The sequence below is a fragment of the Centruroides sculpturatus genome, unplaced genomic scaffold (genome assembly GCF_000671375.1).
Source record: "Centruroides sculpturatus isolate CEXI.00-Female unplaced genomic scaffold, Cexi_2.0 scaffold370, whole genome shotgun sequence".
Lineage (NCBI taxonomy): Eukaryota > Metazoa > Arthropoda > Arachnida > Scorpiones > Buthidae > Centruroides > Centruroides sculpturatus.
The window spans coordinates 650,721-660,707 of record NW_019384564.1 but is presented as its reverse complement, the minus strand read 5'-3'; the positions used below and the strand labels follow the sequence as shown (position 1 = coordinate 660,707).

Genomic DNA, 9,987 nt, shown 5'->3' with positions numbered 1-9,987 from the left:
AAACCGTGTCCTGTTTTATATTTGTGGCGTAGTAAACACTAGTATTGTGTTTTATTCCAAAGACACATGGCAAATTTTCCATCAAATTCCTTTATTAATTCAACTAATAAAGGAATTTGAATTCAACTAATAAAGGAATTTGAATTCAACTAATAAAGGAATTTGAATTCAACTAATAAAGGAATTTGATGGAAAATTTGCCATGTGTCTGTGGAATAAAACACAATACTAGTGTTTACTACGCCACAAATATAAAACAGGACACGGTTTCAAAAAGAAAATCAACAAATCACTTCTTTATGTTATTGAAAAAATATATATTTTGCAGATGTAAAAAGGTAACGTTAATTTGTTTTAAACAACAATTTATTATCGGAATAATTTTAGAAATGGTCACAGTTTACTACTTAGATCATGCACTCCGTGTACTTTAAAAAAGTCTTTTTTTTTATTTTTATCTCCTGCACGTTCAACATTTCAAGCGCTTTGGGGGTACAAATGCAGTTCTGAATAATACAATTGGAACTTTATATAACTCTAAACCACGTCCATAACAATAAAAAAGTCAAAAGAAACCAACGAGCTACATGTGCCCATTCATGAAGTCGTATATCCTCCTTTTGGCAGCTATATGATCAGCCTATCTAGAATTTTGAACACTCAAAAATAGGGTAAAATTTAAAAGTGAAAAAATCCGGAATTATTTCTCAAAACAATACTGAAAATCAACTGTTTTCCACTTTACTACAGACGGCTAAAAAGCTCATAAAACACGAGAACTCCATTGTACCAACTACTTCTGGGATGCGATCGGAGTCACGCTGCACACTCTGTTAAGTCTATCACGTGTTTAAACGGTCGATGATGAAATATAAGATAACTTCACATTTCAACTCGTAGCCGAGCCCACTGACTGCTGTCTTTTGTCGTCGGTTTACTGCACCAACCAAACGCTTTTCACTTTCATTATTACAGGAAAAAAACAAACGATGGGAAAATCCAACGCCGCAGTTTCTACTGCGTCACGACTTTCGCCCAAGCCAGAAAACACAATACGTAATGTTTCTAAATCGCACATCAGTCTCAGCAAAAATACAATAAGAAATACACAGCCGACAAGATTCGACCCTTTGCGCCTTAACCACTGGACCACGACTGCTCGCTTCCATCCGCCAATTTCAAATAAATTATGAACTCTCTTACCTACATCACATTACTTCTATTATTTCGTGCGAAAACAGCTCCGCTGTCAATCCTTTCTCGCTCGGCATTTCCCAACGGAATTTTTATAATCTTTCTTATGATTCATGTAAACCAAGGGTGTCCAACTTTTTTGTTTCTCTGGGCCGCATTGCACGAAATCAAGGAGTTTTAAGCCACAAGTATATATAATATATACTTGTGGCCCAAAACTCCTTTTAAATATACAAGTATATTTAAAAATTAACATGTCTAGATTATAATAAGTATTAAAACTTTATCAAGAAAAAGGATATTTTAAAAAATTACTTCTACAGACACTTTCAATTTTTACTTAGAAATAGTTAAATTCATTTATTATAAAAGAGACTATAGAAAATGTATTTGAAAAACACAAATATTTGTTTTATTTGGGTATCTAATTAATAAAAAGCGACGAAACGCCATTTTAAAGTGCGTTTTTATTCAATTAATATAATTATAAATAATATGTAGCCGAAAATACAGCCAAAGCGCCAAATGATATTTTTTACTTCAAAAAAAAAGTAGCCACATTTGGCCAAATCTTGCAACGTTGGAAGAAATACTAAATAAAGGTGGAGTTGTGAATCAAAGGATAGACCCAAGTGTGGGAAAAAGAGACAAAGGACAAAAGATAAAGAAGTGTAAAAGGTTGAAAAATTACGGGTCCATATTTGCTGAACAGAAGACTATTTGACCTTTCTCACTACTATATCTTTTGTCCTTTCTCATCCTTCCCTCCTTTTCCCAAATTTGGGTCTATAATCCTTTAAGTCACAACTCCAGCTTTATTTAGTAATCCTTCCGCATTCACACATCTCCAAGTACAGTATTTGAAAATATTTTCTTTCAACTCAAAAATAAAATATGAATAAAGGTTTACGGCTTTGTGAAACTTTTTTTGAGTTTATGCCGTTGAAATAAATAAATAATAAAAAATTAAAACATTTCTCGGTTTTGTTTACACGTTTATTGGGCCACATTGGAACTTGCCTTGGGCCGCATGCGGTCCGCTGGCCGCGGGTTGGACACCCCTGATGTAAACGAAACATTCTGCTGTATACTTTGTCTTACCACATGACAATTTGAACGCGCGTTTCGTACTTTAATCGAAAATCAAATTTAATATAAAGGGATCAGAAAGCGGAACGACGTGTTGTTCTATTTAATTTGCTTATTATTATTACTATTCGATTCTGCAAATCGACCAAACTCTTTGCTGTCAGATAACATAGTCTCGAATGTTAATGTTAGTAAAGCAAATCACGATTTCGTCCATCAATTTTCAATATACAGGGTCTTTATAATTAAAGTTCCACTTTGAAATGGCCATAAAAGAAAAACTACTGGACAAAATGTTGTGAAACTTGGTGATAGTTTACAGGAAGTCATGGGATTTTATTCCCCCAAAATAGGTTCAAAAATTTACCACCAGCAGGGAATGGCGATGTATCCAATATTGTTAAACGAAATAAGACATGAAGACATCAGTTGAAAATGTTTTTAATTGTTTCTAAAATGTTTTATAAAGCATGTTCAATATGGCGTCCACCATTTTCTGAAAGCGAGTTAAATCGCATTACTGTGTTCTCAACAGTAGCTCTTAGCATATCAGGAAGAATGTTACGGACATGTCGGTGTATCGCATTTTTCAATTCCGCCAAACTGTTCATTTTCATTTTCAACCGATATCTTCATGTCTTATTTCGTTTAACGATATTGCATACAGCGCCATTCCCCGCTGGTGATGAGTTTTTAAACTATTTTTGGGGGGAATAAAATCCCATAACTTCCTGTAAACTATTACCAAGTTTGAGAATATTTTGTCCAATACTTTTTTTTTATGGCCATTTCAAAGTGAAACTTTAATTATAAAGGCCCTATATATACTGGTGATCGGAAAAACTCAGCATAATGCAAATTCTGCACACGGCGTTTATAAGAAAACATTTGAGAAAATATTGCAGCTCTTCCATTGAACACTTCGCGAATTACACGTATTCCACGAAAATCGATTAGCAATGTCTATAACAGCCATAATGCTCTGGGCAAATGTCCGTTACTCTACATAAATAAATGTTTACGATGTCAGAAGAGCATTTGATCCTAAAAACAGAAAGCCTTCGATCCTAATAACAGAAAGCCTTCAGCCAAATTTAACAAAATTTGAAATGCATGAAAAAAATATCGCCCGAACAGGGACTCGAACCCTGGACCGTTAGGTTAAAAGCCTAACGCTCTACCGACTGAGCTATCCGGGCTCGGTTGATATACCGACCATATACAGTGGTACCTCAGGATACGAAATTAATCCGTTCCGAAACTGAGATCGTATCATGAAAATGTCGTAAGGTGGATCATCTTTTCCCATACGATTACATGTAAAACCAAATAATTCGTTCCAACGCGAAAAACATACTCAAATTAAAGCCAAGTAATACATTAAAAAAAATAACTGTAGTAAGAGAAACAAATGAAAAATGCGAACTAATGTAACGTCGTATGGTGAGTTTTTGTTCGTATCGTGGAGCAAAAATATGTTCGAATTTCATGTCGTATCCTGAAAATTTCGTATGCTGGGGCGTTCGTAACCTGAGGTACCACTGTACTTTATATCGTAGTTATCGCGGTGTTTTTTTAACGTTAGCACGCATCTAGACGTTTCCGCGTACTTCTATAAACACACCGCGACGACTTTTCTCATATTTTCCACTGAATTGAAATGCATACGGTTTTTGTTTGTCTCACGATCAGCACGAGTTGTATCTCATATGAGTTTGCGAAAACGCTCGAGGGGAAAGCGACTGCTAAACTCGAAATCGAAAAATGCAACGTCTGACTTTAGCACATTCAATCACTTACAGTCTTACAACAATGTCGATACGGTTTTGTTTCGTGACGGCATAAAATAACTTGGCCATTGGCCAAACTGCAACAGCACACCTGCTATATCAGAAACAAAAGAGAAAAACAAACACGAAATAAAATAATATAAAGTTACAGCGACACGCAGTTGAACCTGTGCGGGAAAATCAAAACTGATTTTTAGTCTGTTGCCTTAACCAACCGGCCATGACTGCATACAACCCAAGGTTCAAATTCTCTATCATTCACCCCGGTGTCTGCACTCGCAAAAATATTGTCTAGTCTTTTGCAGATGAGGTTCTCCTTCAAATTTGCTTGCAAAACGACAGATTTTCAACTGCAGTTCGTTCACCTGGCGTATGTACAAACTATTTAAGTAACACTGACATTTCATTATTTCTTCACCCTCCGAAATTTTCATGTAATTCGAAGAAAATATATTTTTTACACTTTATATATCGGTTGTCAACTACGCCGATATGAAATGCCGATTTAGTAAACAAGCAGGTATACTGTATTCCGAGGCGCTATGCCTGGCAAAGGATCATATGTAAAACATTGGTTCCTTTTTCACTTTTTTACTCCTGTAGCTCTGATAAGGACCCAATCGCCTCATTCAGAACTACATTTGTACACTTTCGAGTCATTTAACAAGATTAGGTAGGGAGACTGGGGCAGATTAGAACACGGGGTATGTTGAAACATTCGCGCCATTTCTCTGTGCAACCAATGAAATGCGTCGTTCTGTTACGTGCATTTGAGGATGAAGTTAAACGGATTTGTTGATGTAATGGTGAGCGTGGCGGCAAAAGCATTGTCGTTTGCGGGAGTTTAATGATTTCCGGACAGGGAGTAACTTTTTATTTTCCCGGCTGTTATAACAGACAGAAAGTATTGCAATCCTGCAAAAAATTACCATTGATCTATGAGTAAAATAGATACTATCACGCAGAATTATTAAAGTTTAGTCAAGACACACCTAAGTATTGTTGTCGTTTAGATATTAAATGGCATCGTCGAAAAGACCTCTCGGGCACGAGGAACAAATGGGATGGAGCAAGTTGAAACTGTTCAAATATGCCCCGTATATGTGATTTAAAATCTATAAATTTGCTGTTTCTCAAGTTAATATGAAACTATAAAAAAAACCAATAGAAGAGAAATGAGTGAAGAGAAGATACTAGATGAAGTCAGTTTTGAACAGATTCATTCGATTTCAAAACACTTTGAAATCGAATGAATCTGTTCATGTTGTGGAAAGGCTAGCAACATACCACATGTAACTATACAGATATGTACAGAAATCTATCAAGTGTATGAGTATAAATAGGCTGCATTTTCGGCGAAAAATAGTGTGCACATTATTTTCCATCCCCACTCGATGTCACGTTTGCTCTTCTTACTAACAAGTGTAAACACAGCACCCGCAACCGTCTTGGCCGTTTCATCAGCAATGTTTTCGTGAAGATACATGTAGCTTACTTGCAACTGAAAGTGGGCCATGCAAACACCAAGGAAGATCTTTACCTATTTTCAAAAAAGCGATATTGCTCACTACATTGAGGAAGCTAGCAGCATTTACTTTGGCATTGCATCTGATGATGTCAGGCGTCTGTCTTATGAAATGCAAAAGTAAGCAGTACAGATCCCAACATCATGCGCAAAAACTGAAAAATCTGGTAATGCAGTGCACACAGTGCAATGAATAGTAATATGAAAAATGCATGGATAGTGAGTGATCCATTCTACGTATACCATCATTGTGACTCGTATGACTGCATAAAACTATCTTAAAATATCTCCTGGTATTTGATCATAGTGCGGCTAAAGTATGATATTCAGAATGGAATTAATTATTTTCAACATAAGAATAAAGATAAATGTCTCTCTGTCTCTGATATATATATATATTTGTTATTATGTGGATCTATAGTTTATAGAAGTGGATCTATAAATTCTGACAATTGTCAGAATTTATAGATCCACTTCAAAAAAATGATCAAAATAGAAAATTAATGATTAAAAATATTAAAAAATCATCAATAAAATTGTAAAATTCTTTTAAATCTAATTTAATTATAAATTCGTTTAGGGGATTTATCTTGTTTTTCCTATAAAAAAAAATCATTTTTTTCTGGTTAGAATTTCATCAAAAGAAGTGTATCAAGAGTATACACAAGAGAGAACACCGTAAAAATGTCCGAGGATCTTTAGTGAAGCATAACTTCTAAAATAATCTAGAAAAAAGTAAAAGATGTTAGAAATTTTCTTCGTAAAGAAACCTTAACTTTTAAAAAAATTAACGCAGAAAATAAATTACACTTTAAAGATGAATGATTAGTAAATCAAGAATTGTTACTCTCAAGAGAACAGCAACGTTACTCATACATTAAACTGCTTTGCTTCGTGTGCCAAAGTTGGAATTTTTTATCATTAAATAATGGAAACTCGTTTAAATTTCCAATTCCAAACAATAAAATCATTATTATTAATTTTTATTTAAAAATATATTTAAAATTCCAAAAAATATCATATTATTACGAATTTTCTTAATATTTGTTTCTTAATTCACTAATTAAACATATTTTTAATAATTTACATAATAATTAATTATAATTAACACATCTAAATGAGTTTTAATATTTACTAAATATTAATTAGAAGCTGTTTATTTCGTTAATATGTTTTAAATATTAATTTCTATAAATAAATAAAAAAAATCTGCTTTGACATTTCTCTTCGTGGGTTAGACAAGGAAACGTGATTAAAATTAAATGAACTTATTACGAAATTCTCAATAACTTGAACAATAATTTTTCGATTTTTACTTAAGGTGATTTAAAAATAACCTGTTTAAATATTACTAACAGAGAAGACAATGTTCATCTTCTTACAAGAATTTAATTTTGCTCGTAACATGCTCCTTAGATGCAGGAAGCATGCATGGGCAAGAAACGACAACATATATTACTAAGTAATTAATTAATAAGATTTCTGTACACCTTAATTAGTAAATCATGAGTTATTTTTATGATAACATAATGTTGTTCAGCAAGATCGATCAAGATGATGATTCGTGACAAATATAAGATAAATTATGATCAATGATTATACAGATGATTCCTTGGAGGCATGATTTATTTATATTCAAAATGCTTCCTCTTTAGTAAATATTCATCAACATTCAAAAGATTTTTTTCTTTACTTATTTAATTTTTAATAATCTCTTCGTTTTCTTATCCCTCAAGAATTAAAGATGTACAAGAAAATCATTATCGTTAATTGCCCAAAAAGAAATTAANAAAAAATATAATAAAAGAATTATTATATTTTTTTCCAATTTTGCAGCACTTTGTAAATAAAATTTTGTGTAAAAAACAAATTTCTAAAAAATAAATTTTCTTATATATTTATCTATTGGTATGATGCGTTATAAAAGCTTGGAAAAATTGTATGTAAATTTATGTCAGATATTTTTGATGTTATACACTTAAATAATATTCTTCTTTTCTTTTTCTCTTATTTCCTGTATATTTTCGTTTGAAGTTCTTTCATTTTTGTATGTTTTCCTTTATGCCATGTATGTTTTCATCTAAAGTTCCTTTATTCTTGTGGATTATCTTTCACTACATATAAGTTTTGTTTTGTATCAATCTAGATTTTAAATCGTGTTGTCTTTATACAGTAAAAGGAACTACCAGTTCCAGTAATGACATTCGAAGTGGCTCCTTGGATGAATGTTCGACTAATGCACTAACCTCATCACGTTTTTCTTCTCTTGATGATCTTCCTGAGATTCTTCCAATATTTAAGAGACTCGTCAAACATTTTCTAAATGGTTATTATCAGCTATAATCATTGTTATAGAAAGTTATGAGTGATGAAATGAACATTCTATACAAATGGGTGTTGAAATACCCAAATGCACAACTAAGAACCCATATAAATCGATCCCTAAGGGCACTACAAACACCTCAAGTTCGTTTTCATTGATATCCTGTAACTTCTTTATAGATCCTCCCGTTGGGTCATCTTAAACGTGTAATGACCCCTCAGGAACATTTTACATAACTTTCTGAGTCAAAAGTGATATTTTATTACTGTGTTGTTATTCTGAATGCTCTCCGAAATGTTCCTAATCAAATTACTTTGTAATTAAGTATTCTGACACTTAAATTAAACACTATATATATATCGATTTTCATACATGCAAGCTGATAGCTCTCATGTATCACAAAATGATTTAGATTCACTTGCAACTGAAAGTGGGCCATGCAAACACCAAGGAAGATCTTTACCTATTTTCAAAAAAGCGATATTGCTCACTACATTGAGGAAGCTAGCAGCATTTACTTTGGCATTGCATCTGATGATGTCAGGCGTCTGTCTTATGAAATGCAANATTTTCATACATGCAAGCTGATAGCTCTCATGTATCACAAAATGATTTAGATTCTGCATCTATTATTATTACAGAATCTAAATCATTTACTAATGCCAAAATGTCATCAATACTACCGAGATGCCGATTTATGATTATAATTGATGTTACATAATAGAAAAAAAAATGAATAGCCTAATTACTAATTATTTGTATAAGATAAGTTGCATATTTCGTATCATTTCGGAAGATATTTTTATAAAATTAAATTCAACAAATATATGAGTATTTATTGATCTATTAAAAATTTCAATATAAAGAAGGACTCAAAATCAGTTAACCTGATCATTTTGCAAGCAATTCAGTAATTTTAAGAAAAAAAAAAAAGTCATTATTTGGTGTTTTAATTTGTGTTTCGAACAACATTATCCTATTTTAAACAAATTGTGCATAGTTTTTAAATAGCTAAATATTTGAATAAAATCACAATTTAATCGTTATGACGGTTAACTGATTTTTGATTCACCAATATTTTCTGTAATATTCATGTAAATATAAAAAGTTTCATTTAGTTCTGGTGATTTAATGAAAGTAATTACAGATTCATTGAATTCTTTATTTTCATATTATTCCCATTACTATTGAATTTTTCTAACCCAATAGAAGTGGAAAAATTTATATTTATTTATTTTTTCATCGAGTATCTGTCTAAACATGACAGAAAAATTATTAAATATGTGTTATAAATAAAAGACAGTTACAATTTTTTAAATTTCTGATGATATTTTGACTTCTTTATGTGTCTAAATTTCATATAAAATCTTCATAAATTATAAAATTTAACACTTTATTCATAAATCATGCTTGCAGCATCCAATTTTTTCTCCTCTACTTTTCATACTTTCTCAACAAATTTACATAAAAGTTTACATTAAAAATACTTTATATAGTTTATAAATATTTAAATATATTATTTTTAGTTTAATTTCTTAATTAATAACAACAAAATATAAATTGTATTTTACATCCAGAAATTTTTTCAAAGTGTAAATTATCAAGTTTACGAATGAAATATTTTAATTGCTTACTTAATATCTTTGAAATTGTATAGAAAAATAAATAACTTACTAATTAATAGAAACAATTCTATGTTTAAAATTTATAATTTTTAAAAAAATAATTAATAAATAATTTTTTTGCGTGTATGAATATAAAAGATGAGATGCGCATCTGCAGCATCATTTACTCTTCTCGCATCAACGCTTCTTAAAATTAATATATCTAATGTTTAATGATGTAGACATCGATGATAACTGAGTGTGAATAATGTAAGATTTTTCTTAATAAATTTTAGTAATATTCCTTCTTAAAATATCACTTCATGCATAAATTCTAGAAGGTTCACTTATATACAGTCAATTTTGATAAAGAAAATAATATAGTAACTCTATATCATAATTTTTCTCTTCTTTATTGTATAAATTAATATAAATTTTATGTGCACACAGTGCAATGAATAG

At 31.3% G+C, this 9,987-nt stretch overlaps 1 non-coding gene across 1 annotated transcript; it reads right to left on the bottom strand.

The window, feature by feature from the left end:
- Positions 1–3,409: 3,409 nt before the first annotated feature.
- Positions 3,410–3,482, bottom strand: Trnak-uuu. Its single transcript has one exon. It is a non-coding gene; the product is annotated as a tRNA-Lys (tRNA).
- Between the last annotated feature and the right edge of the window lie 6,505 nt (positions 3,483–9,987).